The sequence below is a fragment of the Panthera uncia genome, chromosome F1 (assembly GCF_023721935.1).
Source record: "Panthera uncia isolate 11264 chromosome F1, Puncia_PCG_1.0, whole genome shotgun sequence".
In the NCBI taxonomy this organism is placed as follows: Eukaryota; Metazoa; Chordata; class Mammalia; order Carnivora; family Felidae; genus Panthera; species Panthera uncia.
The window spans coordinates 26674408-26701544 of record NC_064813.1 but is presented as its reverse complement, the minus strand read 5'-3'; the positions used below and the strand labels follow the sequence as shown (position 1 = coordinate 26701544).

The window sequence follows — 27137 nt, the reverse complement described above, 5'->3', positions numbered from 1 at the left end:
TGTGGCAAAGCCAAAATTAGCGTCAGAGGTCCTGTCTTTCAAGTCAACTGAGCCACAGACCCTTAGCTATCCTTGCTTCTCCTGTCTCCTCCACCTGCCACATGGACTTAGTCGTTAAGTTATTTTGACTTAAAATTAGCTCTCAGCCTGGTCCCCCTCTCCCTAGTCATCGGTATGACTTCTTTTGCTTAGATTCCACCTACTCTCCTGGGCACTTGCAGCAGCTTAATAACTGATCTCTCTGCCTTGCTTTCTTCCATTGCCAGCCCATTCTGTGCACAGTAGCTGGAGTCATGGTGTTTCTTTTCTTTCCTTTTCTTTTTTAAGTTTACTTATTTTGAGAGAGGGAGGGAAGCTCAGAGAGAGAGGGAAAGAGAGAGTCCCAAGCAGGTTCTGTGCCATCAGTGCAACGCCCAACGCAGGACCGGATCTCACAAACCATGAGATCATGACCTGACCCCAAATTAAAAGTTGGACACTTAACCGACTGAGTCGCCCAGGTGCTCCCGGAGTCATGGTTTTCAAGCACAAATTTGGCAACTCATTCCCCTGCGTAAACCTTTCCACTGCTCCCATCTCTTTTCGTGATTAAGGTCCAAACTCCTTAGCCATATATTCAAATGTCATCTTTGGCACTGACAGCTTTGGGACGAATTTGGCTGCAAGCAAAATTCACAGTGGCTTTAACCATAGGATATTCCTAAAAATAGGCAGTCTTACAATTGGTCTGGTGACTCTGTGATGTTGTTGGAGACTCCAACACTTCTGTCCTTTCTCTTCTATCCTCACTGGGTGGTTGTCATACTCAAGCTTTCATCAGGGTCACAATATGCTTATGTGCACATCCTTGTATGATAACATCCAAATCACAAAGGAAGGGAGGGAGGAAAAAGGGAATTCCTCCTGTTACACAGGTTTTTTTTAAATTTTATTCGAGGAAGACAGACAGTGCGAGTGGGGAGGAACAGAGAGAGAGAGGGAGAGAGAATCCCATGCAGGCTCCATACTGCTGGCACAGAGCCTGATACAGAGCTCGAACCCACAGAAACCGCAAGATCATGACCTGAGCCGAAACCAAGAGCCAGGAGCTTAACCGACTGAGCCACCCAGGTACCCCTTGTTAAATCAAAGATGAAACTCTTACCTCAATGCCTTCCACCAGACTTCTATTTTTTTTTTTTTTTAGCCAGAACTGAGTGCCATACCCAGCTTAAGACCAAGTATTTTTATCAAAGATAAAAGGGGATTGCCTAGATTGGCTTAGCCCAATTGTGATTTATGGCCTGGCCCTGGGCACCTTATCACCTGAACAAAATCAAAGTTCTATTCTCAAGAAGGAGAAATGGCTCATGGGCTGGCAACCCACAGTGGGTACCCCAACCTACAGGGCCCTCGTGAGCTAGCCTCTACTTATCCCTGTACATTTTCTGACCCTCTCCTTCATAGTAGCTTTTTACTCTAGTCTTCTGGAACCACTCACACTTCCCAGAACGGTCCTCCATGACTTCATGGAGCCAGTCATACCTCCTAGAATGATCCTTTTCCCCCTGCCCAAAATAACCTTTTCCCCTTGATAATCTTATGAATACTCAACCTTCTTATAGAACTCAACTGAAGTGTTACTGTCTCTGTACAATCTTTCCTGACCCTCCAAAGCAGGATCAGTCACTCTTGACCTTTCCTGTTTCCCGTTTCAGGCGATGCCTGGTACATTGTAGTTGCTCAATAAATATTTGTTGAGAATCTTTGCATCGTTCAAGTGTGCTGCATATTTTGATCTGTCAGGTTATTATCACTGCTTACATTTTAGTTAATATCATTACTTTCATCATAGAGCCATGTGATGGTTAATTTTATGTATCAACTTGATTGGGACACAGGATGTCCAGATATTTGGTTAAACATTATTTGTGGGTGTTTTTGGATGATACTAGCATTTGCATCAGTCGGTTGAGTAAAATGGATTGCCTTCCCCAATGTAGGAGGGCTTTATCCACTCTTTTGAGCACTTGACTAGCACAAAAATGCTGAAGAAGGAAGAATTCACCCTTAGCCTGACTACTTGAGCTGGGGCATTGGCTTTCTCTTGTACCTGCACCCAGATTTCCATGGTTCTCAGACCTTCAGGTTTGGATTAGAACTACACACCAGTTTTCCTGTGTCTCCAGTTTGCAGATGGCAATCGGTGGGACTTCTCAGCTCCATAATTATGGGAGCCAATTCCTTGTTTGCTTATCTTTCTTTCCATCTATCTATCTTTTCTGTTTCTCTGGAGAACCCTGTCTAATGGAAGACAGTTAATAAATTCTTTACTATAGAAAAATGTTTCTAAATTGTGGGATCAAGTTGCTGATAGGGAATGTGATTTTGAGGGAGCTAAAATATCCCAACTTGATGCTTAGTCTCCTATTATTCATAAGATGAGAACATTATTATTCATAACATTCTATTTAATGGTGTCTATGATAAATAATTCTCTTTCACTCCTGTGTATCTTGCATACTTTTTTTTCCTGTCAGACAGATTATCTTATGCATGTTCTGCAGAGATAGGGACACTTAGAAATGCTCATTTGTATTGGGGCTAATACAAACTGGGGTGTGTGTGCAGAAAAATTATTGAAATGCACCTATGAGATAAAGGGTGACAGGGTGAGTGAAAATGAAAGAGAAAGTGATAAAATGTCAGTGCAACTTATTCCAGACTGTGGGGAAAAAATTCACAGTAATTTCAGGTGGTACAGGTACTTAGCTTAAATAACATGTACATAGAAAAAGCTTATTGCCTTTTTAATTCTCCCTCCATTCTTGTTAGCAGCCTATTTCCATAAGTCATCAGGCTCAGGAAGTGGTATTCTACCTTCCCTGGAGCTCTGTGCTCTGACCTGTATGACGGTGGCTTAGAGCATTCCAGCAAAGCAGGGGGAGGGGGGCACAAATCTTTGGCATTCTGCTGCTGACAGGTATTGGCTAGCGAATAAAGAGAAGCAGGGAATGTCCATACAGCCACAGAATGAGACTTTGAGGAGGAAACTACTCATAACAAAACAATGAGACTTTTGGGGGTATATATGCTTACAAGGAGGAAAACAAGAGCTCTAAGTTAAGGAAGAGAAGAAAAGAGAAAAGATGGAAAGAAGGACAAAAGGAAGGGAAGGAATGAAGAAAGAAATGAAAGGGGGAAGGGAGGGAGTTGAAGCCTGGAGGGTTAAGTAGGACATCTGAGGTTGTTTGGACTGTTGCTTCCAGGAATCTCTGCTTAATTTCTTTGAACTATGACTCAGGTCTTTACCCAAAGGCATGTCTGTCCATGTTCTGACAGAACTTGAAATTGTTTACCCCATATTCAGCTCTGGTGGCTTCTCCATTCTCCGTATCTAGTCATCTCCTTTGCAGGCAAGAATCACGGATGACCAAGGTGCACACCTGACAGGAGCAGAGTTTTGATTCTACTGTCATCTATAGCCATTCCTCAGCCCCAGCCCCAGCCTTGGGCTGCTTACACTGCCTTTTGGCCACCACTGTCCTGTGGTCCTTGGTTCCCTGGGAATATCTGCAGCTGGGGGCTAGCATCTGGGGGCTATGTGTGCAGAAGAGGAGGATGGGGTTACATGCAGTGCTTGCTGTTTAACAAGCATGTGTCTGGCCATTTCCACCAAATAGCTTTCTTCTAAAACATCAGATTGGACCTTCCTGAGGGTGGCTACCAGGCACAGCCAGAGCACCGACACTGAAGGAAGATGGTTGGATGTTCAGTCCTGCAGTCTCTTTTGGGTGCGGCCATCTTCCTGTTGCTCCCCCGGCTGCCCAGTGGCCTCCACTATCTTTATGGGCCACTGTCATAAAATCTGCCCTCAGCAGTGGAGCTAATGAACTCAATCACACAGTCACTATGGCTAAGTAAGGAACTTCTCTCTAAAGATCTTAAAACAAAGGGAAGAGTGCTATTTTTGACATCTAGAGCTCTCTGTACCAAAGTACAAGAGGTGTTTTAGAGGATAGGAAAGCCTTCTTGGGACCTCTAATCATACCTCATGGGACTTAGCGTGCCATGAAGACTGGCTCTTTACCATGCCTGACAAAATTTGCTCGATATTCAGAGTAAGTATGAAGCTCCTCTTTTCTGAGCCAAACTTCATATGAAGCACAACCAACCTAACCTTCATTGAGTACTTGCTGTGACCAGGTTATTTTGCTAAGCATTCTACAATACACATTTCCCCTTCTGTCTGAAAGTTCATTTTATGCCACTTCACCTTTACAGAAGACCTACCTTAGTACATCTTTTTAATAACAGGAAGAAATTTAAAGATAATTTTCCCTTTTACAAAATGGTAATTGCTTCTTTGCTTTAGGTCATTTCAGCTACGAAAGTTTTCATAGGAATGCTCTACTTTCACATAGTGGGAGAAACCTGTACATTATTTTCTTCTCAAATTTAGGCAGTTTCATTTAAGATCCTCTTGATTTACCTGAACCAATCAGGTATAAGTGCAAAGGGCATTTACCGGCTCACAAGACAGGTATAGGGCTGACTTCAGACATGACTGGATTCTAACAATGTTATCAGGGCCTTGTCTCCCTCCATCTCCTGGATTGGCTCCACCTTCCTTTGCGTGTTGCCTTTGTTCTCAGATTCTATGTTGGGGCAGGTGACGGGGCAGCTCCAGCCAGATGATCTTCCAGTGTCTATTCTCAGTGGGAAACAGAGAGCTTCCTCCTGAGTGCTCAGATGCACTCTAATGAGATGGGGTCACATGCTCATCCCTGAACTGGTCTCCTGGCCAGGGGCCTCATGGAGTCTCTCCTGGGTCATGTTCTGCATTCCTGGAGTGAGGTAATGGAGACCCCAACCAGACCAGAGGGATACAGAGTAGGAGAAGAGGATCCCCAAGTAGGTATTGGGGAAATAGATACTCAGTAGGCACCAAGACATTTTCTTACTGGGAGTGTCAGTATCCCAGCTTAATAGATGAGGAAACAGCGGCTTGGAGGGTTTAAGTAACTTGCCCAAGGTCACTGCTAAGTAATTGGCAAGCAGAGACTTGAATCCTATCGTTAACAAGCCATATTTGTTGTTCCATTTATTCAGAGGAAATTTTTGCTCTCTAAATAAGTAAAAACAAGACTGTATATCTAGATTAAGAGAATTAATGTCAAATTTTCCATAATGAAAATCATCCCTAACTTGCCCTACAGATTTACCTCAAGGGACAGACTAGAAGCCCTCTAAGGAGTCATAACTCTCTTTCCAATATGCCATTGCCCAAGTTCTGCTACCAAGGGAAAGGAAGCGAGTGTGAGTATTTATTAAAGACACAGCACTTACTTCTGACATCATCATCAGAATGATCTGAACCAAAAACTCTGCTGGCTTTAAGAAAATCAACATGTTAAGTGAATTCTTGATATACTTTTTACTTGCCTAAACACTTCAGATGAACCCAGCTACCTCCTGGAATGATTTTGAAATGGTCATTATTGATTTTGTTCTAAATTCTTAACCACAAGTGGCTATACAGTCAGTTATTAATGGCCTTATCATATTGACACAGGGCCATGAACTAACCGAGATAGAGGAAGCCATGTGTGCACTACAGGACAGAACACTCAATTTACCATCAGCAGAGTCCTGGATCCAGCACTAATTAACTCTATAACCTCAGACAAATCACCTAAATTTTCTGCTACTCACTTTCTTCATCTGTAAAATCTTTAAAATGATGATTATACTTCCTTTATAGGTTTTTATGAAATTCAGATGAGATAGTGTGTTTTAAAATTCCAGAATATCTGCAAACTTTCAGCATCTCATAACTATGAAGTATTGTAATCCTTCCCATCCAAGGAACTGAGAACTCCATGGCTGCCTATTCATATTAATAGCCAAGAGAACCAAGAGGCAGACAAGTCCCAATAAAGTTGGAAATAAAGTCTGCAACTCTAGCGGCTCATTCTGGATTAATAATGGACTATTAATGGACTGCCTAATAACAGAAGTAATGGCTTGCTGCAAAACAAAACAGAAGAAAGCAAAACCAAAAGAACAACTGTGTTTCATTAGACTGAAATGCAAAAAGAGCTTGAGAAAACCATGGCACCAAGTTCTGAGGCAAAATTGGACGTTACCCAAACTGTGTGATCCAACCTTCTCAGCACGTGTGATTTCTAAATCTTTTACTCTAGTCCCAAAGTTTTCTTAAGATCCTCACACCCCACCTTTGTCACTCCACGTATGATCAAATCTTCTTGGCAGAGAACAGGGCTCAGGAGAAAGACCCACAAGTCAGAAACCTAATGAGTAATTTTAGGGGCACCTGGGTAGCTCAGTTGGTTAAGCGTCCCACTTTGGCTCAGGTCATGATCTCATGGTTCATGAGATTGAGCCCTGCGTAGGGCTCTGTGCTGACAGCTCAGAGCCTGGAGCCTGTTTCGGATACTTTTCTCTCTGTGCCCCTCCCCTGCTCATGCTCTGTCTCTCTCTGTCTCTCAAAAATGAATAAACATTAAATAAATTTTAGAAATCTAATGAGTAATTTTACCAAGACCAAATTAGAACAGAGCAACAAGCTATGCCAAGGACAGGGTCTTTCACATTTCAAGGTCTAGTTCAGGTAAAAGTGGTCACTGTTTAGGCAAGTTGGTGGCCAGCCTGCAGCTGGGCAGAAGATAAACTGCATCAACACTGGGGAGTCACCATCTTTCCAAAGCCTTTCCTGGTATTCCCTGCCTCACTTCAGCAAGGCATAAAGAACTTAACTCCTGTGATCATCTTTAGGAAGATGACCAAAGACTATGCTTCCTAGCCTCTTCTGACTTTCTTCACTAAACATTGACTGAGCACCAACCATGATTTGCATGATGGAAGGTTTGTTTATAGGATTGGAAACAGAGTGCTTACTCGTTAGCTGGTCATAAGCACTGGACATACCAACTCGACAGCCCTAAGGAAACTCTGGCCTAAGGAAACTCTTCAGCTGAGGCTTTTTTAGATCGCAGAGGTGAAGGGTGGATGGGAGACAGGCCTTCAGACAAGGATGAGGGTGAGGGATATTTAGGCCAAAAGAACAACATGAGCTGAGGAGAAACACAGGACGCCATGATGCATTTAGAATCTTTATGTCCAGGAGCACCTAACTGGCTCAGTTGGTATAGCACGTGACTCTTGATCTCAGTGTCATGAGTTCAAGCCCCACAATGCGCTTGGAGCCTACTTACAAAACATAATAATAATTAATGTAAGTAAGCAAATAAATAAATAAAATCTTTATGTCCATATGGCTGGACTACAGGATATGTGTGGCTGAGAGGTGGCTGGGAGAGGATGCTAGATAGTAAAAAGCCTTATAAACCATGTTTAAAAATTAACTGAGGACAGTGCAAAGACATTCAAGAGTTTTAAGCACAGAAAGAAAATGATTAGATATACATTTAAATAATAACAAGAAGGGGCATATGGATGGCTCAGTTAGTGAGGCATCCAACTCTTGATTTTGGCTCAGGTCATGATCCCAGGGTCGTGGGATCAAGCCCCATGTTGGGCTCTGCACTGATAGCACAGAGCCTGCTTGGGATTCTCTCCCTCCTTCTCTCTCTGCCCCTCCCTTGCTCATGCTGTCTCTCAAAATGAATAAATAAAAAATAAATTAAAAAAATAAATGAAGAATAAGCAATATGTGTTCCAAGTGAAATTTGGAAAATCAGAAAAGCACAAAAATCATATAATTGATGTATTGAATGTTCTGGACACATCATGGCTCTAGGAAGAAACAACTTTTTATTTTTTCTCCTCCTGCTCTAGAAAACTCATTCTAGAATGAATCCTTAGTTTTTTCTGATCCTATTCAGTCACAAGAATGCTCTCCATCGAGTGCTGTAAAATCTTATCAAGTCTAGTATTACATACCCAGTCTTTTACTCACTTGCAAACGTCTCTCATTCCTCTAGACAGGCTTGCTTCAGTCTTGGAAGCTGAAGTGCAGAAGGAAGTCGTGGTTAGCTTTTCTGCTTGCTACTCACCAAGTTGCTCTTTCCTCAGGCCCTTGAGGAAGGAGTAGGTGCAAATGGTTCCCACTTGTGTGACTGACACAGTCGTCATCTGGTATGGCATATGTACCTCGGAGATCCATCTACTAGGGACCTCTGGCTATAGTGCCCTTCTGCCAGATCTCTTCACCCTTCAAGTGGTTCTCTTGGGTGGCATCCTTCACACCATTCACAGGTGGCCCAGGAATGAGTGCCCCCTCCATTCCATGGCCCACTCATCTAAGGAAGTGCAGTGCCCTGCCACAGAACCTTCTCTCTTCATTCTGCTGCAAGGCAGTCCCCTCCAACTAGCTTTTCACCTTCAGGCTTCTTGTGGTGAAAGTCAGCCACCATCCCCTATGTCCCTCAAACTCCAGAAGACACAGGTCAAGATTTCCAAATAGTTCTTGTGAAGAACTTAGGTTAAGGTGAGAGCATATTTCCCATGGCAGAGTAGAGATGCGATGGGTTGTGGAACACAGCACTCAGACGACTCACTAGAAAGAAGCCCTTGCTCCTAAAGAATGTTTCTGGCCTCTCTTCCATAGAAGGTGGAGAGTGGGCTGATATTGGCAGGGCCATTTCCCAATACCTTTGCATGCCCTCCATAGCTAGGGGGTCTAGCATTTCCTTTTAGAATGTGCCAACCTGCAGGGCGCCTGGGTGGCAGTTAGGTGTCTAGCTTCAGCTCAGGTCATGATGTCATAATTCATGAGTTCAAGCCCCACGTTGTGCTCTGTGCTGAAAGCTCAGAGCCTGAAGCCTGCCTCAGATTCTGTGTCTACCTCTCTCTCTACCCCTTGCCTGCTCATACTCTGTCTTTCTCTCTCAAAAGTAAATAAGCATTAAAAAAAAAAGAATGTGCCAACTTAGGACATACCATAGTATTATCAGGCTTGAGATAATACGGGAAGCAACTTTCTGTACAAAATAAAAATTACTGTAATCCCACTAGTCTTCTCCTCCTTTGGAAGTATAGAGAAGTCTCCTTCCCTCTCATCTTTAACAATTTGGTGTATATATTTTGAAATTGTCTTTTATGTTTATACAAATCTAGAAGATTGTTGGATGGATAGATTCAACAGATAGGTAGGTAGATAGGTAGATAGGTAGGTAGGTAGGTAGATAGATAGATAGATAGATGATTTAAAAACACAGCTACAAAATTATTGACATTGCTCTCATCTAGAGGTGGAATTTATGTCCCCTTCCCTTGACTTAAGAGCCAGGCAGTGACTGCTTAGACCAATGGAATACAGTGGAAATGAAGCCATGTGACTTCTGAAGCTAGGTCATAAAGGACCAGGAGGCTTCCACCATGATCCCTGGAGACATTAGCACTTGAAACACTGAGCCACCATAAAAGGAATCTGATTACCCCAAGGCCATGATATTGAGGAGGCCACATGGATTCTCTAGACAAGAATCCCAGCTGAACCTGTCCTTCAGCATTGCAGCCCAAGCACCGATGTGCAAGTGAAGAAGAAGTTTAGGAGTACATCTTCCAACTCCAGCTCTTCTGGTCTCAACCACACAAGTCATCCAAGCTCCAGACAGCAAAGGGCAGAAAAAAACCAATGCTGCTATGTTCTGCCTGAATTCCTGGCCCACAGAATCCACGAACATAATAAAATGGTGCTTGTTCTATAACATTAAGTTTTGGAATGGCTTGTTACATAGTGGTAGGTAACACAAACAGAGAGATTCAAGTTAGAAAGATTATTTCACTGCAAATGGCAAGGATGGAGTAGAGAGGGGCAAGATTAGGGGTAAAAAGACAGGGATAAGGCTTTGCAGTAGCGCACATGAGAAATAAGGACTGAATTAAGGCAGTGGTAGGAGGAAGGAGAGGCAGGGCCCGACGGAGGCTCAACACTACTGCCCCCCTCACCAGTGTCAAGAATATAAAGCACTGGAGGTGGGAGAAGGTATAGGGCAGCTACCCTGGTATGTACTATGAATGCGTGTCTCCTTCGGCAGATCTCAGCTCCTTCCTGCGCGTGCAGGGTCGGCTTTCTTACCCCAGGCTGTGATTCTGTGGTTTAGTTCCACAAACGGGAGGCCCTGAATGTTAGGCTGTAGATTACATTAATCAATCCATTTTGTTTTATCTTACACGCTTACTTAAAAGCCTCTTCTACTTAGAAAGAAAATATATGCAAAGTAATGTACAAATCTGCAGAGCCTTGCCATCTTTTTTAAGCTGAGCCCTTGTACCCTGTCGGTGAACAAAGAGGTCCCTGGGTGGAGCAAGGTCAGTCCCTGGCAATCAGTCTCTGTGGGATCACCCTCCCTGGGTTAGGGTAGTGAGGTGGGTGGGGGAAGGACGGAGTGTACAGAACAACAGAAAGATAAAGAAAAATTGCTTACGGCAACCTCATCAGCATGTTTCAAGATATACCAGGCCCAGACTGTAGAACAGTATGTGCAGTAAGGTGTAGTTTACATTCTGAAAAAGATATGCACATGCATGGATATGTGCAGAAACAGAAGACCAGAAGCATCTGTGCCGAAAATGGAACGCTCGTTATATCTGGGGCATGGAATTACTTGTTTTTATTGGTTTGTTGGGTCCTTTTTGCCTTTTTGGGTGTTCCAAGTTTCCTGCATATATGTTACTTCTGAAGATTAAAAAAAAAAATGTTATGTTACAAATCACCAGAACCTCACAGTTTCATCCACGCTGCCCATAGTATTTCCTGCACGTCCCGCCTTAGATCAACCTACCGTTCTTCATCTTACCAGATGAGAGCATATTTGCAGATCACAAATGCAATGAGAACTATTTTCCACACAACATTTAGGGGTCTTCTGATTCTCCCTTTCAGAATTCTTTTTTTTTTTAATGTTTATTTTTGAGAGAGAGAGAGAGAACGAGAGGAGGAAGGGCAGAGAGGGAGATAGAGGATCCAAGGCAGGCTCCATGCCGACAGCTTAGAGCCCGATGCAGGGCTCAAACTCACAAACTGTGAGATCATGACCTGAGCCGAAGTCAGATGCTCACCTGACTGAGCCACCCAGGCTCAGCCTTTCATTAATTCTCTCAGAATTCTTTTCTTAACCTTCTCTATCACTCACCCAATTCTCCAAGTGCTTAGGACAGCCTCTGGGTCACCCCTAATCTTCTCTACAGTGCCAGGTCTGTGGTCTTTAGTAACCAATGCCTGGCCTACCAAACCACTTCTCTCTCCGACACTTGCTGTATTCTCACATTCCCCAGCCCCCACCAAGTGCCTACTTCACAGACAGATCTCAAATTTTAGTAACCGTTCTTACATATTAAACTAATTCACAACATTTCAATAGCTAATGGCTTCTTAGTCACTGGGTTTTAAGAGAGGTTGCCCAGTTAATGTTACTGCATCTCTAATTGGTGATACTACAGCTTTAGTTAAATGCAGATTTTCACGCTTCCATTAAATCCATGTGCAAGCAGGTCACAACCTCTTTTAGCCAAGCAGAAAGTTTTCCTGCAGCCAGGCGCCATTGCCATTACCATCAGATAGAGCAGGAACTAATTCAGTCACGTTGATGGATGCCGAGATGGTGCCCAGACTCATCTGCAGTCGGAACTACAGAGCTAGAGTGCAAGAAGCTAATTTCCTCCTGGCCTGAAGTGCTCCAGGTCACCCCTGGTTACAGGGAAAATGACACGAGTCGTGTGTCTCATGAGCCAGCTCATGCAGAGTGTTGTGTACAGCGAGGCCCCGCAATGACAGCCGGTGCATGCGGCATGCATGTTGTCTCAGCCCACTGGGTTCCAAGGTTCGAACTCTGACATCCCAGAAAAAGGGTTAGGGGAACTACAAAATGTGGCGGTCACAAAAAGCACTTCAAACCTATACCCACTGGTGGAAGAAAGCAGACAATCTGAATCCAAGCCAGTGGGCCAGTTCGAAACACAGCTGTCCCTGCCCAAGAGAATTCCTTCCCTGGGGGGCCCTTTGGTGGTTTGAAGGGTTTTCTGTGGCTTCTTTCTGTGGAGTAGAGGTGGCGATCTTGTTATGTTTTGTTTCTGTGGTAAGGTTTCATTTATTAAACAAATATTTGTAACTGCCTACAGTGTGCGAAGCATATTTGTAACCACCTACCACGCACCAGGTACTGTGCCGGGCATTGATGATTCAAGTATGGATATGGCTCAGTCCTTGCAGTGAAGGAAGCCACGGTCTAGTTAGAGAGTGGCAGTGGAGATGGGTACCAATGAAGAAACAAAGGTAAATAAGAGAAATTAAGCCCTCTGGGAGAGTATCAGAAAACAGAGATGAGGAAGTGCTTAGTCCTGCAGGAGAGGCAGAGGAGGAAATGGGGGTGGGAGGGTGGGAGGGAAACTGAGAAGCAGGAAGGAACCAGGAGTGAAGTCTCCCCTCCAAGGATAATTAGTCAACCAAGTGGATTAAGTGAGGTCCAAGTGAGGACAGAGAGCTGAAAGAGATTAGAACCCGTTTATCTATGAAAGGCAGTGCCAACCCGAGATTTTTATAGCAGCGTATTCCTTCTTTGTTTCTTATTTAACTCTAAAATTAACACTAAGTGGAAACATTCTGTAACCCTTGAAAACTGAAAGGGTACAATCTGATCTGTTCATTTCACACAGTGAAGCACGTTCAATTCTTCCTTTGTCTGCTGTGAGCCTTTTAGATTCACACTTGGCCTAGAAGATACATCAGAGACAAATAGAAAAAAAGAGAGGAAAAGAAAAGAGAAAGTGGAAGTCCATCCTTTTTTAAGTAGTTGGTTTATATTTTATAATCTATTCCCAAAGAGATTCAGAGGAAGCGACTAATGTTTGTTTGATTCAGTTAAAATGATTGAGAAAAAGTTGGAAACGAGACGCTACATTTCAACTTTATTTCCGCAATTACTTGATAATTGGGAGATAACTACAGAATATGCCACATCCACTCCAAAGTATATTTACAGGAAAAATGCCAGAGGTCTGTCTCTCTATTCTTTGTCTCTAAATAAAGGGTTCCCAGATGCTTTAGATACACCTAAAATATATACTCTTACATGGCAAGCTGACTAAACATATTTTCCTTTTAAACTAGCTTTTTATTTATTTATTGTTAAATGTTTATCTATTTTAGAGGGAGAGAGAGAAAGTGAGAGAGCACGAGCAGGGAAGGGCAGAGGGGAAGGGAGAGAGAAAATCCCAAGCAGGCTCCACACTGTCAACACAAAGCGTGATGCAGAGATTGAACTCAGGAACTGTGAGATCATGACCTGAACTGAAATCAAGAGTCAGACACTTAACTGACCGAGCCACTCGGGCACCCCTTGCTTTTTAAATTACAAGCAATTATGCTTATGGGTTAAAAATAAGGAAGGGGAGAACAGTTACTGGCCAGAAGTAATCCTGGTCAATAGCTCTGAGAGTATATGCATTACAACAACAAGATAGTATTGTAGATAATGGCATCTCCAGAATTGTAGGTTGGAGAGGCTTAGGACAGGGCAGTCTGGTTGGATGCAAAGACTGGGGGAGAAGCTGTGTTCGCATATTCAGCAGTTAGCATTTAGGTCGATGTTGATTTGTTGGGGTTTGTGGGGTGGGAGTAGGAGGAGGTTAGGGGAGAACCCGAAGGCTCCCTGGAGCCAGCTATAATAAGCACTAGAGGTACAGATTCCCCACAACTTGCTTCTTTCCTTAAAAATACATCTTAAACATTTCACCATATCATCAACAATACAGATCTCCCACCTTCTTTTGTAATAGTTAATAGGACTGCATTGCATCTCACCAGACTATTGATAGACATTTAGATTTTTAAAAATCTTTTAATAAGCATTCTCTTGTGCTTATGTGTATATACATGTGTATATATTTGTATATACCTACATACAAATCTTCTGCTCATAATTTCTATCGACTAGATTCATAGAAAGGAACTTTCTAGGGTGGAAGATATGTGCACTTAAAATTTTGACAGAAAACTCTCATCACCTGATATATAGTTAGTATACAATTGAGTGAACAGTGGTTACATAGCCCTGCTACCATTGTGACGGCAGAATGATTATATGATTAATAGAGTGACCGTATTATCTAGCGTCTAAGACAGAACACTTTTGAAAGAAGAAGTGGGTGCTATTAATTATTATAGTAGAACTGCAGGAATTAACCAAGACTCTCATGGGCAAAGTGCAACATCTGGTCACTCTAATAATTATTAACATAAACATTATTAATGAGAATAGTATTGCCGACAACTTCAGAAATCTCTGCAAATAGCTTAAGAAATTTCAATTGTCCTTCTTTTATCCTTCCCAAACTTATTCTTACACTCACATAGCATTGCCCTGAGCGAGTATACAGATCTTCCAGCAACTTGCTTGTTGGATCTTGTCTTAATGATAGCAAACCAAAGGTTTAGGGGAGAAGAGGAAGAATTTGCTTCTGGATATTCTGCACCATTACATTTTTCATTTGAAAAAGGAAGATTCCAAGCCAGGAATCATAGTTGGGTATCTCATGGAATAAAGAACCAAGACGGAAAGAAGAAAAATAGCAATAACACATTCTAACAAAACATTTGCTTTCTGTAAATCTAGCATCAGCATTGCCTGATAAGCCCAAATGATACGGAAAAGCAGAGAAAAGAACATAGTGCGTTCTGTTTTCTGAGGCCTATGAGTTGGGTCCCAAGCAAGCTAAAGGTCAGGTAATCTCTGAGCTAATGTTGATTTTTATGGCTCGACCTGAGAACGTATATTCTCTTTGGTGTCTTATAAAATGTTAACAGGGTGAGGCCTACTTCTTTGGTTCTTTATGGACAGTCTATGACCTGGGATCCTAGACACGTGGTCTTCTGAGAGCGTGGTCTATCGCATGTCTCACTTCCCATTTCCAAGACAACTGGGAAAAAAAAAAAAAAAAACAACTCACCCTGCTCCCAGGCAGGATCAATCTATAGTGAAAATCTGTGTAAATTCAAAAGAGGACTGGTCGTTCCCGATGGAGGAGGAGAGCCCATCTCGTGTCTTGTCTGTGTGTGTTCCCGTCCCTCCCATCCCTCTGTTATTCATCAAGGATTACATTCCTTTTTCTGCCTGTTATCCAGGCTCAGGAAGAAAGCCCTTGATGGGTTAATGAATTGCCCAGCACACTGAATCATCTGTCTTGTGTTTCTCGATAAATGAGAGGCTTTAACAGATCAGTGCTGAGGTGCTGAGAAGTATGTTTCTAGCTAATGGCAAGCTGTTGAAAATGCCTCTGAGCTTACAATCCACTACCTGAAGCCAACTCCACCAGAGGGCATTTTCCAAAACGTTCCTCATTTTACCTTTTGTCCATTGGTTGCTGATTCTAAAAGTGGTTGTGATGGCCTAATTTTTCTTAAATGCTGAGTTATTACAATAATGTAATGCTTAGTAGGAGCAACTATTAACCTACTTTGATTTTTTTTTTTCAATATACAGCACTATTCCCACACTCTCACATCGACTTTGCATGGATTAAGGTCTGTTTCTGTGAAGCTGATGCTTGCCTTTGTCAAAAGCTATCTGAAAGCTGAGATCAATCTATAGATACTGACAAAGATAGCTGAGATGTTTGTCAAAAACAAACAAAAATTGCCAAACAGTATGTATGGCAGATCTCATTTATGTAAAAATATGTATAAATATAATATGTGTTAGTATATGGATAGAGGAGATTTAAAAGACCAAAATATGCACCACATTATTAATAGCTGTTACATCTAGGGGTGGGATTGCCAGGGCTTTTTACTTCCTAAGACATCTGTATGATTTGCTTTTTATACAATAAGCATCTGTTACTTTTCCAACCCAAAAAAGGAAGGAGATGCAAAAATAAAATTACTAAGAAGGATTGAACTGATTTCTTAGTCCTACAATCATAGGGGCTGAGCTAACCAAAAGCAAACATAAGGAGTTTAGCGGTGGGGAATGAAGGATCCATGAATGTAGAAGGCAGCATTATTATACATTAATAAATATTATGGGTACACTTCTCAGGGCAGAGGACAAGGACAAGTGCCCATGAAAGAGAATTTTCTACAGGTATTCCTCATTAAAAATAAACTTGTTTGGGGGCACCTGGTTGGCTCAGTTAGTTGAGCGTCTGACTCTTGATTTTGGCTCAGGTCATGATGTCATGGTTCGTGAGATCGAGCCCTGCATCAGGCTCTGTGTTGACAGCATGGAGCCTGCTTGGGATATTCTCTCTCTCTCTCTCTCTCTCTCTTTCTCTCTCTCTCTGTCCCCACACCTCTCTGTCTCTCTTTCTCTCTTAAAATAAATAAACTTTAAAAAAAAACTTGTTTTTAAAGTAAAATAGTTTTTTAGTCTGCTTAGAGAACTTTTTCAAACTTACAGAATTATTTTAGAAAAGTATCGTTTTGGTTATATAACCTCAACTCTCAGTTTAGGAAAACGTTCAGCTAGAATATGTCAGATGTTACTAGGAAGTGCCTGATGGCAAATTATTGATACATAGTTCAATTATATCAGCTCTCACCTACTATTTTGAGTCAGCCAGTGTGCTGTAGGGGAAATTACATAGGTTTTGGAGATTCAACCTGGATTCACCTCTCCCCTTTCCCACTGTAACTTGGCAATTTGATCTTGAATAAGTTACTTAACCTCATAGAGCCTCAGCTTTCCAAATTAAGTGCATTTTGTAACAGTACTGCATAGGGTGGTTATAAGGCTTAAACAAAATTATCTGTAAAATGTATTGTGTAACCTATAAAATCCTGTAGCATATAGTAGATACCGAATATTGAGTGAATGAATGAGGGAATATTATTTTAGAGTTTGTTAAGTGTCCACACTGAAATGAGAGACAGAGAGAGAGAGACAGAGGAAGGGAGGAGGGAGAGGGAGGAAGACTGACTTATTTTAGTTTCTTCAGGTGTGGAATGTTTAAAGAATGAAGGTGACTGTTATGATTTAGAAAAAGAATAAAGTAAACAATAGTTGAACGAAGGCCCTGGATTTAGAATAATACCGTCAAATTTGGAAATTGCCACACACACTCACATTGCTCACAGCCCCTATCACCCTTTAAGGCTATCTCGAACGTCACCATCTTTGTGAGGTCTTTCCTGATTTCCCAAGCAAAGGTAGGAGCTCCCTCCCAGTGAAGGCCAGGCATGAAAAGATTAACTGCCAATGAGATTCCCTTTCAGAGGAATTAAAACTAACAGAATCAAAAGAACTTGCCCGTTGGAGGGAGGTTCTCTTTTACAAGTGTGAGTTCCCTTCAGGATAGTGCCCACAGTGACAGCTTTATAACAGCTTTATAAGTTTATCAAGTCTACTCTTGATCCCACACTGAGGAGAGAGGTGACGTCAAGCATATCCTCAAGGATGTTTTCACTTAGTTATCCTAGTATATGTGCTGCCGAAGCAAGCATATTAACTTAGTTATCCTTATGCAGGTAGTTTGGGAGTATGTAAGCACCCCAGAAAGAAGTTTAAAATCCCTGTTCTTTTAGAAATAGCTTGATCTGACAGCTTGTGGTTAGTCAGCCCTCCATTACTTGCTCTTCCCTTTTTGAGAAGCCCTTGCATTGGCCACAGGACACTTCTGCCCAGCCGTGTAGATGCAAGTAACAAGACTTCAACACGAGACAGTTCAGATGTGAGTCTGGTGGCCAGGAGAGAGAGAGGAACCAGAGTTCTAAATTTGCACTTAACAGCAAAACTTTTGACTTCAAATCCACTAGAGTAGGGGAACTGCCTGATGATTGTGACAGTGGTTAGAAGAGACTGAAATGAAGCTGGTAGATATACACGCTGGGCAGCAAGCAGTGAAGGAAGAAGAGGAGGAATTCATGAAGTGAATTCTCTCCCCTCTCTCAGGGGAGAGACCAATGCACAGACCATTGGTCATCTTTTCCAAAGAGGTTTTGGTGAGAAGGTGCAGACAGAATTCAGACTGCAGTTGAATTTTAAAATGAAGTTGGACTAAGAGAGTAGGGCAGTGATTGCTGATAATACTTCTAAGGAGGATGGCAGAGAAGGAAAAACATCTAGACAGGCTTGGCATCCTTTTAAAAAAAATTTGTTTAATGTTTTATTTTTGAGAGAGCGAGAGAGAGAGAGAGAGAGAGAGAGCGTGAGCAAGTGGGGGAGGTGCAGAGAGAGAGGGAGACAGAGAATCTGAAGCAGGTTCTGAGCTGTCAGCACAAAGCCTGATGCAGGGCTTGAACCCACAAACTGCAAGAAAGTGACCTGAGCCTAAATCAAGAGTCAGACAACTGACTGAGGCCCCAGGCACCCTAAGCTTGGCATCCTTAATTGCTCTGTCGCCACCCACGGGCAAGGCTACAGGCACCCCATAAATGGAAGCTGGACTCTACGTATCCACACTCCGAGAAGTCATCCTGCCCTGGCTCTCATCTAACTTCCTGAAATTTTTTGGGTCTATGATCCCAGCCTCAGCTAGAGATCTTTAACTCCCATCCACTTCCCCCTCTCTGCCCAGTATGTTTTGGATTAATATAGTGTTTGGCCCATCTCTATGGTTCTCTGTGTAGGTTTCACCTGTATCACTGCCTTCAGTTTCCTTTTCTGTTCCTTGCCCTAGGGCTCTACTTCAGCCCCTTCTCAGCTGGGCACCCAGACCCCAACTCCAGCCTCCCTGAGCCTCCCACCTTGCCCCTTTTGGAGCAGAACTGGTTCAGAAGGATGGAGGAAGATAGAGTCAAGGAAGGGAGTATCTGTTGGCTTCACTCTCAGAAGGACTGGTTAAAGGGGAAGGATCAGTAGAGAAGGTAGGAGAGGGGAGGAAAAACTAAGGGGGCAAGTTTTCTGAATGAGTGGGAATGCGTTAAGGGCGTAGGGGGAGGCCTTGACCAGAAGAGGAAAAAACCTCAGCCTCTGAGATAAGAGAGAAGGAGATGACAATGAAGATGGACACAGTTGAATTTGTAGGAGGTGAGGATTCTGCTGGAAGTGAAGGGCATGGAGGTTGTGCAGGAAGATTGAGATACTGAAGGTCTTGATGGTCAATCGGGAAAAGGGAGAGTGAACTAAGCAAGAAACAGCATTTTGAGTAACACCATGAGTCCAATAGAAGCTGGAGACCCAGCCCTTATAAGTCATTTTCTCCAGAAGTGCTTTAGCTCCTGAAGACCATCTCTTGTGAGCCAGGCTGACTAAGGCCAGCAGACTACCCTTGGTTCAGACTGAGGGTCAGATGCACTAACTTTAGGAGGAATCAGAATTGAAATTTAATGTCCCTTCAACTCATCTCTTGGCTCTATGGAAGGAAGCAAATTCCCTGTGGACAACATACATGAATTTGATAGGAGGGTAGTAGACCAAATGGAGAAATTACCATTTTACATGATCAAAGCCTATCTCCCATTTGCTGCACGCTGGCCCTGTTCTGGTTGAGCCCTGATGCAGACCCAGCCTGTTTGCCAGGTTTCCTGCTACAACTGGAAATTCTCATTGCTGCCCATTTTCTGGTGGAGGCCAGGCATGTGAATTTCCTAGTCTCTTTGCCACCCAGGACAGGGGAATATCCTGGGTAAAAACTATGAAAGGGTCTGAGGCAGGTCAAGCTTCATGTATGAAGTTCAATCCAGGTGGAGGGTCCCCGTTGGGCCATTTATAAGCCCCAACAGTGTTGCAGTCTTGCTGACTATGCTGCAGGAGAGCTCTGGATCCGGGCCCAGGTCCTGCCTGGAACAGTGCTTTTCTGGGGGTGTCATTTCCAACAGCCTGGCAGTCCCCTCCATGATGAACTGTCTGAGAATGCTCAGCTGCGGGCGTTCTCTGGAATGAACCACTCTGCACAAGGGTGCCATGCCCAGGGAACCCAACCTCCACCATCAGGAAATGATACATTCCCTCAGCTGGGAAGGAGGATAGCCAGCACTGAAGGATCTCCCCTCCTTTCTTTGCCAGTCCATCTATCTTCCTGAGAATATTCTGGCACCCCTGCGGTTTGGAGAAGCCAGCGCTCCCTCATAGCCCAGGCCCTTATAGTCAGTCTTAGGATTCCAAATGTAAAGGATGAAAAAAGAAGTACCCACACATTCCAAAACAAAGTGCTAGACCTCTGATGCAGAACCATCTGGTCTAGCCATCACCATCTCTACCCTATAAAAGAGCGAAGGGGAAGAAGCTGATGAGGGATTGACTCAGAGACAGTGGTTGGTGAGGTGTGCATCCTCCCTTATCCAAGAGGAATGGGGAGTAGGAGTTTCTTCCAAACCTCAGGCCATGGGTAAAGGCTTCAAGGGAAGACTTAGCTAGTTTGCCATATCCTCATGGCTAGCTAACTAATTTGTGGGGCCCCTTCTTCAAAAAGGAGGAAATGGCATTAAAAGTACTAATTTTATTTTTAAGCGGGGCTGTACCATTGCTCTAAGAAACAGTTCCATGGAAGTCTTCAAGGTCTGCTTTGGGCAGCACTCAAGGCCTGGCTCTTTTAGGAATTAAGAAAGGAAAAACCATTATATTTTTCATTAATTGCCTACAGTGTGCAGTGTTATCTTGTTTAACCTTCATGACTACTTATTTTACAGTAGTCCAAGGTCACACAGATAATGGCAGAAACAGGATGTGGGCCCAGGGTTTATAGGCTCCAAAGTCTGGGCTCTTTCTCTTGCACTTCAGTGTCTCCCAGGGAAAATGGGAGAGGGTAGAATGCTGGAACTTTCTGAGCATCTACTCATGCTTCCACGGTGCTTGATGGAATTGGTCCAGCTCTTTGAGGATGAGCTTCTGCTTCTGGGGGACCCTCTTCCAGGCCCTCCACATGTGCCTATAATCTCTACCATTCACTGCAGCAGCCTGGCCACAGGCAGAGGGTCTGACACGCTGGTGGAGAAGACAACAAAAATGTCTCTCCTTTCTGATACATTCATTTGTTCATTCATACACAGTACTTAACTGGCCCTTTTTTCTTTGCGTCTCTGAGTTCCTAACACAATTGCACCTCTTCCTCTTTCTTATAGCCTTCTCTTTGTCGAGGGTCAGAATATTTAATGAAAAGACAACAGAAAGGTTATATACATGATGAAAGGAAAATAAATTATTTCAGAGTAGCATGCTTTCTGAAATGAGATTGCAATGTATTAAAAAAACAAACCAAAAATGACCTGACTGGCCAATTATCTTGTTTGTCCAAGAATTATTTTATTACTCAATTCAGCCATAGGCCCATGTAACTAACTGCTGTCATAGAGAAGAAAAAGGGTCATAATTAAGCAGAAGCTGGGCAGTGAGGTTGATGATCTTTTCCCTGTAAGGTTGTGATCCTGGAGTATGTGTAAATTCATGATTGTATTTGATGCCTTGTCTAAAACATGGTCTGAAAGTCTGGAGCAGCAAGTAACCTTGGCAACAAAGCAGGAAGGGAGAATTACCTAGTGTGGAATCCAAAGATTCGAGAGCTGAAAGTTTCATGGCGGTCATTCAGTCCAGTCCCTTTGTTTGACAAATGAGGAAGCCAAGGTTTAGAGATGCTAGATGAACTTTCTAAAGACTCCCACATAACTAAGGCAGGGTTGAGCCACGCATCTTTGTCTCCCGACTATAAGTTCAGAGCTTTCCCATCACACAATGTTATTTTGCCCCTGGCTTATTTCTGGAGGTTATTTTTGGTTACTTGCCTGTTTATGTTAAAATGCTTTTGTTCCCATTTTTGTTTTTAAAATTATAAAAGTAACACATGCTTTTTGTTAAGAAACTCAAAGCCGAAGTATATAGAGGGAAAAGTGAGTCTCCCTTTCACTACTCTCTCCCAAATACATTTTCTCTCCAGTGGAAACCTCTTGTGAATGGACCAGTATGACTTTTTCCTATGCATTTACAAACACATGTATATCATATCTTTTTTCATAAATGGAAACATATTATTCATATTGTTTTGAGGTTTGCCTTTTTCATTTAACATTTTTCTGAAGATATCTACTTCATTCTTTTTTTTAATTGAGATAATTTACATAACATAAAGATCATCATTTTTAAGTGTACAATTCAATGGTCTTTAGCATATTCACTATGTATTCAACCACACCGCTATTTAATTCCAGAATATTGTTATCATCCAAAAAGGAGCCCTGTACCTATCGGCAGTTAGCCCTAATTCTCCTGTCCCCTCAGTCCCCTGGCAACCACAAATCTATTTTCTGTCTCTCTTGGGATTTGCCTACTGTGGACATTTTGTGTAAATGGAATCATGCAATATCTGGCCTTTCATGTCTGGCTTCGCTACTTAGCATAATGTCTTTAAGATTCATCCATGTTATAGCATGTATCAGTGCTTCACTCTTCTTTATGGCTGAATAATATTCCATTGATAGGTATGTCACATTTTATTTATCCATTCAGTGGTTGATGGACATTTGGATTGTTTCCACTCTTCGACTGACATGAATAATGCTACCGTGAATATTTTACGTGTTTCCATATGACTGTATGTTTTCAATTCTCTTGGGCTCATTCTTTTGAATTATTGCATAATATTCTATAATTTGAATTTATCATATGACCATACCTTCTGTTGATGAATTTTACATTTATTCATTTTTTTCTATTACAAATAAGGGTGCCATAAATATCCCTATGCATATCTTTTTGAGACAGCATAGTGTCTACTGTCTCACGCAGGAGAGACTATTCTGTGTCTGAATCCCTGCACTGCCACTTACTAGTTGTGTTAGCTTAAACAAGTTGCTTAGCCTCTCTGTGCCTTTGTTTCTTCATTTGCAAAATGGGATAAGAATAGAACTTACCTCACAGGGTAAATGATTAATATAAATAAAGGAGTTAGGGCTTCACACATGGTATGTGTTCAATAAATGTTAATATGACATGCAAATATTTCTATATGCTAGGTTCCTAGAAATAGAATTTCTAGGTCAAATATTCATTCAAAAATTTTTGAAAGATAGTGCTAATTGTCCTTTAAAAAGCTTATACCAGCAGAAATGAGAATGCCTATTTCTCCTCTCTTTGGTCAATTTTGGAAATACTTAAGTTTTTTGAGTTTTGAGCTTTCATTTTGTTCATCCCGTAGATAAGAATGGCGTATTGTTGCTATAATTTGCATTTTCCCAGTTACAACTGAGGTTAAGTATCTTTTAATATGTTCATTGCCTGCTTATATTTCCCCTACTGTGAAATGCCTGTTAGTATCTGAGGCACACTTTTCTATTGATTTGTAGACTCTCTTTGTATATGGCTACTAACCTTTTGTTATATATTCTGAAAATATTTTCTCTCTGTTTTGGTTCTTGCCTTTTAATTTCAGTAATGATATATTTTGCCATATTGAAATCCTTAATTTTTAAAAGTCTAGTGTAGCAATATTTTCCTCTGGAAGCTCTCCCTAGGCAATTGAAAGATCGACCTGAAATGACACAGATTACTTCTACTCACAACTCACTGGGAAACTGGTCACACAGCCCCACCTAACCACAGAGGGGGCAGAAAATTCAGTCCACGCTCAGAAGGTGAAACACTGGAAATATTCAGTGAGCAGCTTGAATGACTACCATAATAGTCTAAATCAGAAAGAGACCAACAGAAACAAGGGAATAACAATAGAGCGGTAAAGTAAGTGTTAACATGTCTCCAGATATTAGCTGAGAAGACTGGAATCAAGAGATAGAAAATTAATTCCAGCTGAGTTAGGAAGATGTGGCTTCCTATGTGACTTCCTACGAAGTAAGCCTGGCATATGACTCTAAGAGGGGCACGTTTTCTCAAGGAGTTGAGAAGATAGAGTTCTTAGCATTCAAAGAGTGAGCATAGGAATACTGTGTTTGCTTATTAGCCACCGATTTAATCCTGATGTGAAGGGCTTGTATAGATCATCCAAATATTAAGTCACCAAGCCAGAGGGTATTTTGAATGCATTTGGGGAATCGCACAGCTGTCTGTTCTTGAATAAATGCCTGCCCAGCCCCCATCCTCTGTAAGCTCTCTTAGTATGTGTGTGTGCACTTCCGTGAGAGAAAAATCAATACTTTCTTGGACAGATGGAAATTGAGCTATGTCAAGGCATACATGCATTGTCTGATAGCATCTTTCTGCCAGGAGTCTAATATATTGATCAAATTTCCCTAGCAGAGCATCCATGTAATATACAATAGAACGAGACTCTAATGGTAGGAATGTTGGCTATACATTTTTGGGAAATGTCTCCTTTCAGGAAAAAAATCAAAGCTTGAGATCTTCATGCAGGGCACTGCCTCTCCTGATGAGTGTCCGAATCTCCTTGCAATTTCTGGCAGGGGTCACAAACAACGGGCTCTCCTGTCTGTTCCTGTGGTTCACCTGCTCCTTACTGAGGGTGAGAAATGATTTTCTCAGTTGGAACACTCCGGTAAAACACAGGGTTCTGCCTCCTCCTCTCCTTTGCCTCTACCCTTTCCTCCCCCTTCTTAAGCCAAAGCAACAATCCCTTTCTTTCCCCAGTAACAGCAGCAAATGTGTGGGTGGCCATTTGGCTGAGGCTCTATTTAGCTACAGAAGTTGTACCTTTGCATTGTGCACATGCTATTTTGATTGTTGTTAATAACGTTTGTTATTGCTGTTCTTATTAAAAGGTCAGGGTGATGATGGGAAGGAGATGGATGGGCTCTCTGCTGACTCTTTCAGACATGCTCATTCCTAGCTCAGAATGATGACACACAAGCACAAGGGGTATTGGCTGACCCTCTGTTCATCGCTGATGAGCCTGCCTTCAGCTGCAAAAGAGGAAGGGACATCCAGAAGCAGAGAGGAGGATGTGCCTGTATTTTTAAATAAACTGCCTTGTGATGCAGACGGTCTATGAAACATTTCAGATATTGAACCCTAGATACATGGAAAATTACTCACATGGTTTTATATTTTTTCCCCTAATGACTCTAGTAATCCAAAGGGAAATTATTCCAGTTAAATGACTCACCTAAAACACATTTTTCAACTGTGTCTTGGGCAAGGAAGAATCTATTCAGAGATAATAATTTATTATTTAACATTTCGACAGGTCCACAGAAGTACAAGTCAATTGAGTCCAAATAAAGAAATGTGCTATTTTTAACAATTTCTAGATGTTCTTGGCAGAACCTAGGCTAGACTTTGTTAGAGGAAAGAACAGGTTTATGATCTTTTTCCTTCAGGTTTTCAAATAAAATGTGATTTTAAAAAATATTAAAGGAAAAGCCAAGAAATAGCCTTAGAAATGTTTATGAAGAGGGGTGCCTGGGTGGCTCAGTCGGTTAAGCAATCCACTCTTAATCTTGGTAATGATCTCACAGTTCGTGAGTTCGAGCCCCACATCGACCTCTGAGCTGATAGTGTGGAGGCTGCTTGGGATTCTCTCTTTCTCTCTGCCTCTCTCTCTCTCAAAATACATAAATAAACTTAAAAACAAAACCATCAAACAAACAGAAATTTTTATGAAGATATGATGAAAAGGTTAGCAAGGATAAAAGAAAGAAGAATGCAGAAACAATCTGTGCCCTGGAACTAGAAACAAAAGCTCCCAGGGTGGCAGACTGACTCTGTTGGTAGAGCATATGACCCTTAATCTCAGGGTTGTGAGTTTGAGCCCCACTTTGGGTGTGGAGCCTACTTAAAATAGAAAGAATGAAAGAAAGAAAGAAAGAAAGAAAGAAAGAAAGAAAGAAAGAAAGAAAGGGAGAAAAGAAATAGAAGCTCCTGAAATAGAGAAATGGTAATATTTCTATTATTTCATCCCTATTACTGAATAGATTTTTAGAGGAGATTTCATATATTGTAATACACTTTAATTTCCCTAAAAAATGGTAACTCATCCTTTATAGATGAAACATACCAGCCTATTGGAACTCTGTCATTCAAATATGCAGCAAATCTAATACAGGATTTTTATATTTTCACAATGTTTTCAACTATTTTATATATGTTACTTTATTTAAGAAGCATGCATTGTCAGGACACCTGTCTGGCTCAGTCGGAAGAGTGTGTGACTCTTGATCCCTGGGTTGTGAGTTTGAGCCCCATGTTGGGTTGTAGAGATTGCTTAAAAATAAAATCTTAAAAAAAAAAGCATACATTGCTAGCAGATGTGTAGGGCATGCATTATTATCCCTGTTATACTGATGAAGCAATGATGACCAGGGTTGTATAGCAAAATAATTATAAAATTGGAACACATTTCTTCAACATGAAATCTGTTAACAACATACTGCCTTCTTAGACCAAAAACTTGCCATTCTTTTGGGCATGACCACCTCCCTTTTCTTTCTTTTTTCTGGGACTGGGTTTGAGCTCATAGAAGTCCTTGAAAAGTTTTGTTTAATGTGTAAAATTTTTATCTTTCTTCTGAGGGAGTGACAAATGAGGGTTTTGTTCCTTTTGTAGTGAAAATGGAAATTATGTTGCACTCCAAGGCCCAAAGGGGCAGAATTGGTTCAATTTTACCTTCTACCACTTTCTAGTACCTTCACTTAGAGTGACTTACGGTGTGGTGAATTGCAGTAACAGTGGAGAAATTAACATAGTTATGTCATGAAAATTGGATATAGACATTCATAAATTCAAAATAAGAGTTTGAGTAATCATAGCATTATGTAACCATTTGATTCCCATCTCTTACTTTTCTATGCAGGTTAGCTCTTCACTGTCCTGTGTTTCGCATTTAAGTCTGGTTTTACCCTCATGTTAATAAATTGAATGTAGGACTTCTCATTTCTTTTGTAACCCTACAGCTAAAGTCTTTCATCTTTAAAACCCTCTTGAAACCTTTTTCATTTAAAAATATTTCACGCTTCATTTTTGCTAAATACCACATATTTATTTTCTACTTTCCATGCTGAATTTGATATTCTGCAAATAATCATACTGATTCATTCCTTCATTAATTCCTTCATTTACACGTCTACATAGCTAGTACAGCTAGCATTTATTGTTCTGTCGTAATGTTTTATCACATAATGTTGTAATTATCTGTTTCTCCTAGATTTGAACTTTCTGAGGGCAAAGACCGTACTTTTTTCATTTCGGGAGGTACCTGGCACATAGTAGGTATACAATGAAGGTATTCGGATGAATGGCATCTATTTTTTTTTTTTAATTTTTTTTTTTCAATGTTTTTTATTTATTTTTGGGACAGAGAGAGACAGAGCATGAACGAGGGAGGGGCAGAGAGAG

At 41.7% G+C, this 27137-nt stretch overlaps 1 long non-coding RNA gene across 3 annotated transcripts in view; it reads right to left on the bottom strand.

Annotated features, from left to right (window-relative positions):
• The window catches only part of LOC125925266 (uncharacterized), a 70326-nt gene extending 61640 nt beyond the window's left edge, over positions 1 to 8686 (bottom strand). Inside the window, exon 1 of one of the 3 annotated variants that reach the window (XR_007458756.1) lies at positions 7922 to 8686. This is a non-coding gene — a long non-coding RNA (uncharacterized LOC125925266). The remainder of the gene's footprint in view (positions 1 to 7921) is intronic. The other 2 variants (XR_007458755.1, XR_007458757.1) reach the window with 2 other exon arrangements.
• Positions 8687 to 27137: the final 18451 nt, after the last annotated feature.